We start from the raw sequence: 7,816 nt of genomic DNA on the forward strand, positions 1-7,816 counted from the left end.
ACTACATTGTTATAGCCTCTGGCCATGAATCTTCTTTCCACTGCATCCAGTTCCTCATCTAAAAATTTTGTGTCACTACAGTTTCTTTTTGTTCTAATCATCTCTCCCAACGGAATAGATTTGATTTGTGAGGGAGGATGTGAACTTTTGGCATGAAGCACTGAATTACATGCCGTGTCCTTTCTAAACGGTTGTGATTGTAATTTGTCATTTTCCACTACAATGGTGATGTCAAGAAAGTTAATGTGAGAGGTACTTTGTGTTTTGGTAAAGGTTAAATTAAAAGGATTGTCATTAAGGAAGAGAAAAAATTCCTCTAACATCTCCTTAGTACCAGCCCAAAACATTAGGACATCATCAATATATCTTCCTAAAAATAGTACATTTTCCATTAATACATTGGGACACTTCTTCCAAAGGTGTATAAGCTCAAAGTATCCCATATACAAGTTGGCAAAAGAGGGCGAAAATTTCGCCCCCATTGCCACGCCTCTGATTTGGCGATTCCAATTGTCATTATGCATAAAGATATTGTTGTTGAGAACCAATTCAATTAATTCCAGTAACATTACTGTATGTTCGTAAAATTGTATTGGTCTCGACTCTAAGGTGAGACCACACCTTAGAGTCGCACCTTAGAGTTCGCACAGAGATCGCTTGTCTGACTCTTCAGTGGACTTGTTATAACAATTTTTATTGTTTTAATCCTATGCATTTTGCTTTTGTAGCTGGCTCGTATAGTATAATGATTTAAATTGTAGAACAACGTACAGAGCTTGTCAGTTGAAAATAAACCTTTTAAACTTCAACTTACACAAAGACTATGGTATTTGGTGTGGTGGACTTACACGAGTGAGTGAGCAAAAGGGTGTTATTATGTTCTGGGTTGTGTCTAATCATTGGGTATCTTTAGGGGGTTCGGGGAACTAATGAGCGAGTATAGCTAGTCGGTCACGGGATTGTGGTGGGTTAACTTCTGACTGAAGTGTGAGGAAGGTCCAACCTCCCATCACAACACCCTATGTGGCTGTGCAGAATCCCCACAACAGTAGTAGTATATCCTATCGAAAATAGTCAAATATCTGGTCGGGCATTTTGTTGGTGGGAATTATTGAAAAGCCTCAAGAAAGATTAAGAAGACCAGAAGAGGACAACCCAAAGGACTGGACTCCGTTGCTCCATTGAGTTTATTTAAAACCTTTTAAATAAAGTGTGGCCAACTAGGCAAGCTTACCTACAGACAGATTAATGGTAGTAGTACAGAGAGTCATAGACGGCTCATAGCACAGGCAGTTGGAGACAAGGATAACTACGACAAGAATTTAGAAACAGTCTAGATCGAAGAAGATTTGGAAACAAATAGAATTAGGAAACAGAAATAATAGTTCGGAAAAAATAAGGTGCAGTAAAAGTTAGGGAAATATAATTATTGATATAACCACTGGAGGACTTACTGGGGCCAGCAGCAGAGACCTCGGTAGAGGAGGACTGGTCCTGGCCCTGGGAGGCTTGATGTTCTTGGAGTTGTGACTGTCCCGCCGCCGCCTTTGACCCTGTTGTCTTGATCCTGGGTGCTGATCATGTAAGATATAACAAAGAAAGAGACAAACATTAATGATTGGTGTACTATGAAACAAATAAAATATTTTTAAAAACGCTCAAAAAAATTTTTAGGAAACAATTGCAATAAAATTGACCTATGTCATCTGATCGACTAGCAGTATTATTGCGAGACTCACAGACCGTCTACTTATTATTTATGAACACGAATCCAGTATTCCATTCTGATTCCAGAATACTAACTAAACTAAGCCTATGTTCCACCTGACCTAGCCCACATATTCCGGACGGGCCAATTGTTCAATAAGTCTGCATTTAAATTTTAGCCCTCAAAAATGTAGAGGTGTAGGACACATGCATAAATTTGTGCATAGTCATACACCAAATTGTTGGTTGCGTCTGATGTTATTATGCTAGTGATACTGCTAGCCTTACCAATCACTAAACAAACTACAAAAGGACTGGGGTAAGCACTAAGCAGCACTCAGTGACAGAGAGGATGCGTCACGCAAACCTCTAAAAAATTACCAACTAATACTAACTAAACCTATCAATCCATCCACCACTATCTCTTCTTAGTGGCAGGAGGACAAAGGAAGGACTAGAGTCTCTCTAGCAATAGCATTATCTCACTTAAGTTCCCTAAGTAAACTCTTACATAATCAATCAGCCCAAGCGAGCGCAAAGTTGCAATCAAGTAAGAGCAGCGCCAAGCACCTGTGTTGTACAATCACAGAAGATTTTGAAACGTAATTTACCTGCAATGTAAGCAGCAGTATTCTAGCTATTCGGAAAATAATTATACACAATACTTATGCTACTAGTATATTAGCTACTCACCAAGCCCCACAACCTTGACACCTAGCAGGTCTAGCAGGTCCTGCTCCCGGTCCAAGATGTCAGACCACCGGTGGGACAGCTGGTGATGGGTGCGCTGGAACCCTGATTCACGGAACACAGCCCGGCGCACCTTCGCCCACCGGGGGTGACGCTCCTGGGTCTGGTACCCGGAGCCAGGCCTGCCGCCTGCTGCCAAGGTCAAGGGGGGGTGGCGCTGAACAAAAAAAAACAAGGGCGGCCACCTCCACCTCTCCAAAAAGCTCCCGGGCCTGCACCCCTGGACCACGCAGTCTGCCGCAAGGCAGGCGGCTCTTGGGCGCAGGCGCCTTGCCCTTGAAGCGGCCGTTGGTACCCTTAGGCCCTTAGGCATGGTTCTGGGGGTGAGCGGGAGGCACAAAAGAAAATAAGGGAAAAATAAAGTTAGGGGAAGGAGTAAAAGAAAGTAATATAAAACAGTAGAAAGTGAAAAAAAACACAGTAAAAGTAAAAATAAAATGCAAAATATAGACTGATAGATAATAAATAAAAAAGATCAGAAAAACAGTGTAAAAAGCATGGCAAAGATTGAGGGAGGATAGAAAAGCAGGCCCCAGAACCATAGTATAGAGTGAAAAAACAAGATGGCCGCGCCCATCGCAACTGCATGGGTAAGTTTGCGCGATATTTCCCCGCGAGAACGCATAAAACGTCTCGAACATGTTAATCGTGTTCCTGAACTTGACATGCGTATCGCGAACACGTTCGCGAGCAAGAAAAACGCATCGCGAACAGACGGGACAAGCAAATATGCACGCTGTAGCTACGCGTAGCTCGCGAAGCGCATGTGCAACTTCGCATAGCTACGCGTAGCGCGACTATGCATACTGCGCCCAGGGTTAGTAACAATGCTGTATTTCAAAAGCAGATGTAACTACAAAGAGCACATTTTGATTATATATTTTTATTAGCAGACAATAGCAATCTTAAGAGGTATTGCATAGCTTCATGCACACTTTGACCCCAATTCCATCACATTCTCTCTCTCTCTCTGTCAGTCAGTCTCTCTCTCTCTCTGTCAGTTAACCTATCTCTCTCTGTCAGTCTCTCTCTCTGTCAGTCTCTCTCTCTGTCAGTAAGTCTCTGTCAGTCAGTCAGTCTCTCTCTTATTCAGTCAGTGTCTCTCTCAGTCAGTCAGTCTCTCTCTCTCTCTCTCTCTCTCTCTCTCTGTCAGGCTCCATCTCTCCCTCTCAGACAGTCAGACTCTCTCAGTCAGTCTCTCTCTCAGTGAGTCAATCTCTCTCTCAGTCAGTCAGTCTCTCTCTCTGTAAGTCTCACTCTATGTCAGTTGGTCAGTCAGTCTCTCTCTCTCTCTGTCAGTCTCTCTCTCTCAGTCAGTCAGTCTCTCTCAATCAGTCAGTCTCTCTCTTTCTGCCAGTCAGTCTTTCTCTCTTTGTCAGTCTATTTCTCTCTGTCAGTCTCTATCTTAGTCATTCAGTCTCTCTCTCTATCAGTCAGTCTCTATCTCACTTTGTCAGTCAGTCTCTCTCTCTCACTCAGTCTCTCTTAGTCAGTCTCTCTCTTTCTGCCAGTCAGTGCCTCTCCCAGTCAATCAGTCTCTCTCTCTCAGTCAGTCAGTCTCTCTCTCTCAATCAGTCAGTCTCTCCTAGTCAGTCTCTCTCCCAGTCAGTCACTCTCTGACAGTCAGTCTCTCAGTCAGTCAGTCTCTTGCTCTCTCTGTCAGTCTCTCTATCAGTCAGTCTCTGTCATTCTCTCTCTCTCTCTCTCTCGCTCTCTCTCTCCACTCTCTCTCTCTCTCCACTCTCTCTACTCTCTCTCTCTCCACTCTTTCCACTCTCTCTCTCTCTCTCTCTGTGGGGGCCATGGGTACATTACCTGCAAGGTCCGTGGGCCACCAAGGAAGGCCTGCCAGGCCGCTGGCAGCCCGCGGACCGTACTATGAGTACCACAGCTCTAGATAGTCAAGTTTGATCATCTTCTCGGCGCTCTGCCCGGGCTGTTGCCGATCCCGGTGGGGCTGATCTAAGGACCTAACTAAACCATCCAATCGGTATTAGCGATGGGCAGTGTGTACAAAGGGCAGGGACTTAATTAACGTAAGCTTTTACCCAACACTTACTGGGAATTCCTTGTTCATGGAAAATAATTGCAATCCCAAATACCTATAATGAACGTGGTTCAGCGGGTTACCCACATTTGTTGGCTAAGGGTAGACACACACTAATCCATTCAGTGTAGCGTGCGTGAAGCCCTGGACATCTAAGGGAAACACAGACCTGTTATTGCTCGGTCTCGTGTGGATGAATGCCACTTGTCCCTCCAAGAAATTAGATGGCAACAGCTGGGGGCCACATAAATAGTTAGCATGGAAGAGTCTTGTTCATTATCGGAATAAACCATACCAATTGCCCCACCAACTAAGAACCGCAATGCACCACCACAACACAGAATCGAGAAAGAGCTATCAATCTATCAATCCTGTCTGTGACCAGGCCAAGAGAGGTTTCCCATGTTGAGTCAAATGAAGCCGTAGGCTCCACTCCTGGTGATGCCCATCCAACAATTCCTTTAAATTTCAGCTTTGCAGCCATACTCTTGCCAGAACCCAAAGACTTTGGTTTCCTGGAAGCTGCTCAGCAGGTCCTGGTAATACTGCCACCGGATCGCTAGTTGGCATTATTTATGGTCAGAACTATGGCTGTATTTGATTGTCTTCAAACATCTGACTTTCGATGTTGGTTAATGAAAACATTCTTGGCAAATGCTTTCACTTTGGTTCGTCTTGTGCTGGTCTAAGAATTTCATCCCTAGCGGCACAATACGAATGCCCCCGGCCATCCCTGTTAATTGTGGCTCCAGTTCCGAAAACCAACAAAATAGAACTGAAGTCCTATTCAATTATTCCTAGCTGAAGTACTCAGGCAACCAGCCTGCTTTGAACACTCTATTTTTCAAAGTAAATGCTCCGGAACCCCAGGATACTCAGTCAAGAGCATTAAGGTGGCACCGAGAGGCAGGGATAGGAGGGCAATAGCTCACCTCGCGGCAGACTGCCAGCTCGACCCAAGCTCCAGCTACAAGATTTTTAACTGCAGCAACTTTAATATACACTATCGGAGCTGGAATTACTGCAGCTGCTGGCACCAGACTTGCCCTCCAATGGATCCTCATTAAAGGATTTAAAGTCTACTCCCGTCAAATACAGGTCCTCAAAAGAGTCCTGTATTGTTATTTTTCGTCACTACCTCCCAAGCTGGGAATGGGTAATTTACACGCCTGCTGCCTTCCTTGGATGTGGTAGACATTTCTCAGGTTCCCTCTCTGGAATCGAACTCTGATTTCCCATTACCCGTGGTTGCAATGGTAGGCACAGAAAGTACCATAAAAAGTTGATAGGGCAGATTTCTGAATGTACTGTCGCCATCACAGGGACGTGCAAATTTATCTAGAGGCACCAAAGCAGCCTCGCGAGCTCGGATTGGTCTTGGTCTGATAAATGCACACATCCCAGGAGGTCAGTGCTCATTTGCAAGTATTCGCTCTAGAATTACCCCAGTAACAGATGGAGTGATCAATAGAGCCATAACTGCTTTAATTAGCCCTTCGCAGTTTCACTGTACCAGCCTTGTGTACGTACACATGCATGACTTAATCGTTGAGACAAGCATATGCTACTGAGATGTTCAACCAGGTAGCTGTACTGGCTATACAGGGGTTGTGAGCCACATGCCCATCCCTGACCAACCTTCGCAATGGGAGGTCAGCGCTCGTCGGCATGTGTCAGCTGTAGAATTACCACAGTTATCCAAGTAACAGATGGAGCGATCAAAGGAACCATAACTGATTTAATGAGCCAGATGCAGTTTCACTGTACTGGCCTTGTGTACTTACAAATGCGTGGCTTGATCTTTGAGACAAGCATAAACTACAGGAAGGATCAACCAGGGAGCTGCACCTGCTGGACAGTGGTTGGGAGCTGTGTGCCTGCCCCCAACCGACCTTCGCACTCCTTGGGAGCCTACTGGGGAATCCCACCCAACTTGGTGGCTTGCTGGAGGGACAAGTGCAGTTGCATGGGCATTGGCATCCATGGCAATATCTCCGCAGAAGGGAGAGGTGGGCCGAGGCACAGCCTGTGTGAGATGCAGGGGTGCTATCTGGGACGGCGGGACACCCCTTGGTACAATTGTCCCGAGCTGTGGAAATGCACTGGGAGGAGGAAGGTGACGCTGGGGCACATGGGGTTCCGGACCACCAGGCAGCATCTGGAACCTGGTGCCACCTGACCCCTTCTACTCTGGTCAGACCACTGGAGAGGAGGGGGGCACAAGCTGCCAATGCTGCTCGGCCTTTGCTCTGCTGGGTAGGGCCTCCGCGAAAGGCAGGCCATTGAGTTGGACAGTTCGTGGCAGGGTGGAAGCTCTTTGCTTGACCCAACAACTGAGGCTGGCCAAGCAGTCCATCCCTAAATGGACCAAGCATGCTCAAAAAATCGAGATATACAGCATTGGATGGACCCTTCCTGACCAATCTGCCCTGTATGAGGATGTTGGCTTTGGGTCCCTTCCTGCTTTCAGGGAAGGCAGGCTCTGATGGACCCAATCCCGGGCACTGGGTGGAGTGGCAGATTAGAGGATGGAGTCCAAGGTGGGAGCGCCCGCCCCAGGGCCCGGAGGGACCCAGTCAGAGCTCCTGGATCTGGCCATGCAGGAGTGGCCTCCCCAGGCCAGTGGGACCCATCTTGGGTACTTTGTCGTGTGGCATTCCCCATGATGGAGCCCAGAGCTTGGGCTTACACCCTAAGGGCCGGCAAAGGGGACCCTTGTCTCAGCTTCTGAACCCAGGCAAGCATGGGAAGCCTCCCCGGACCCGATGGAACCTCATCCCGGGCCCTTGGCAGGGCAGCATGCTGGAGGACAGAGCCCAGTGTGGGGGCACCCACCCTAGGGCCCGCTGGGGCCAGGTTAGAGCTCCTGGACCCGACCACGCAGGGGAAGCCTCGCTGTGCCTGTGGGACCCTGTCCCCGGCCCTTTGCCACACAGCGAGCCTGAGGACAGAGGCCAGGGCAGGGGCTCCCACCCCAGGGCTCTCTGGGGGGGCCACGGTCACAACCTTTGAAACAGGCCAAGCAGGAAAAGCCTTCTCGGGCTCTTGGTGGTGCAAGAGTGCCTGCAATAAATGGCTGAGCCCCGTTGGAGCTCCTGAATATGGGCACGCAAGGGAGGCCTCCTGGGACCCACAAAACACTGTTCCATGCACTTTCCCATGTGACAGACCCCAGGACAAAGTCCGGTCACAGCTTCGAACCCATCCAAGCAGGGGAAACCTACCCGGACCTGATGGAACCCCATCCAGGGACATTGCCATGGTGGCAGGCTGGAGGACAGAACCCAGCGCAGGAGTGCTGGCCCCGGGGCC

The 7,816-nt window shown here is 47.9% G+C and overlaps 1 pseudogene; it reads right to left on the reverse strand.

Annotated features, from left to right (window-relative positions):
* Nucleotides 1-4,312: 4,312 nt before the first annotated feature.
* LOC146784422 (18S ribosomal RNA) lies at nucleotides 4,313-6,091 on the reverse strand (annotated as a pseudogene).
* Nucleotides 6,092-7,816: the final 1,725 nt, after the last annotated feature.

Source organism: Triturus cristatus, chromosome 11 (assembly GCF_964204655.1).
Source record: "Triturus cristatus chromosome 11, aTriCri1.1, whole genome shotgun sequence".
Taxonomy (NCBI): Eukaryota; Metazoa; Chordata; class Amphibia; order Caudata; family Salamandridae; genus Triturus; species Triturus cristatus.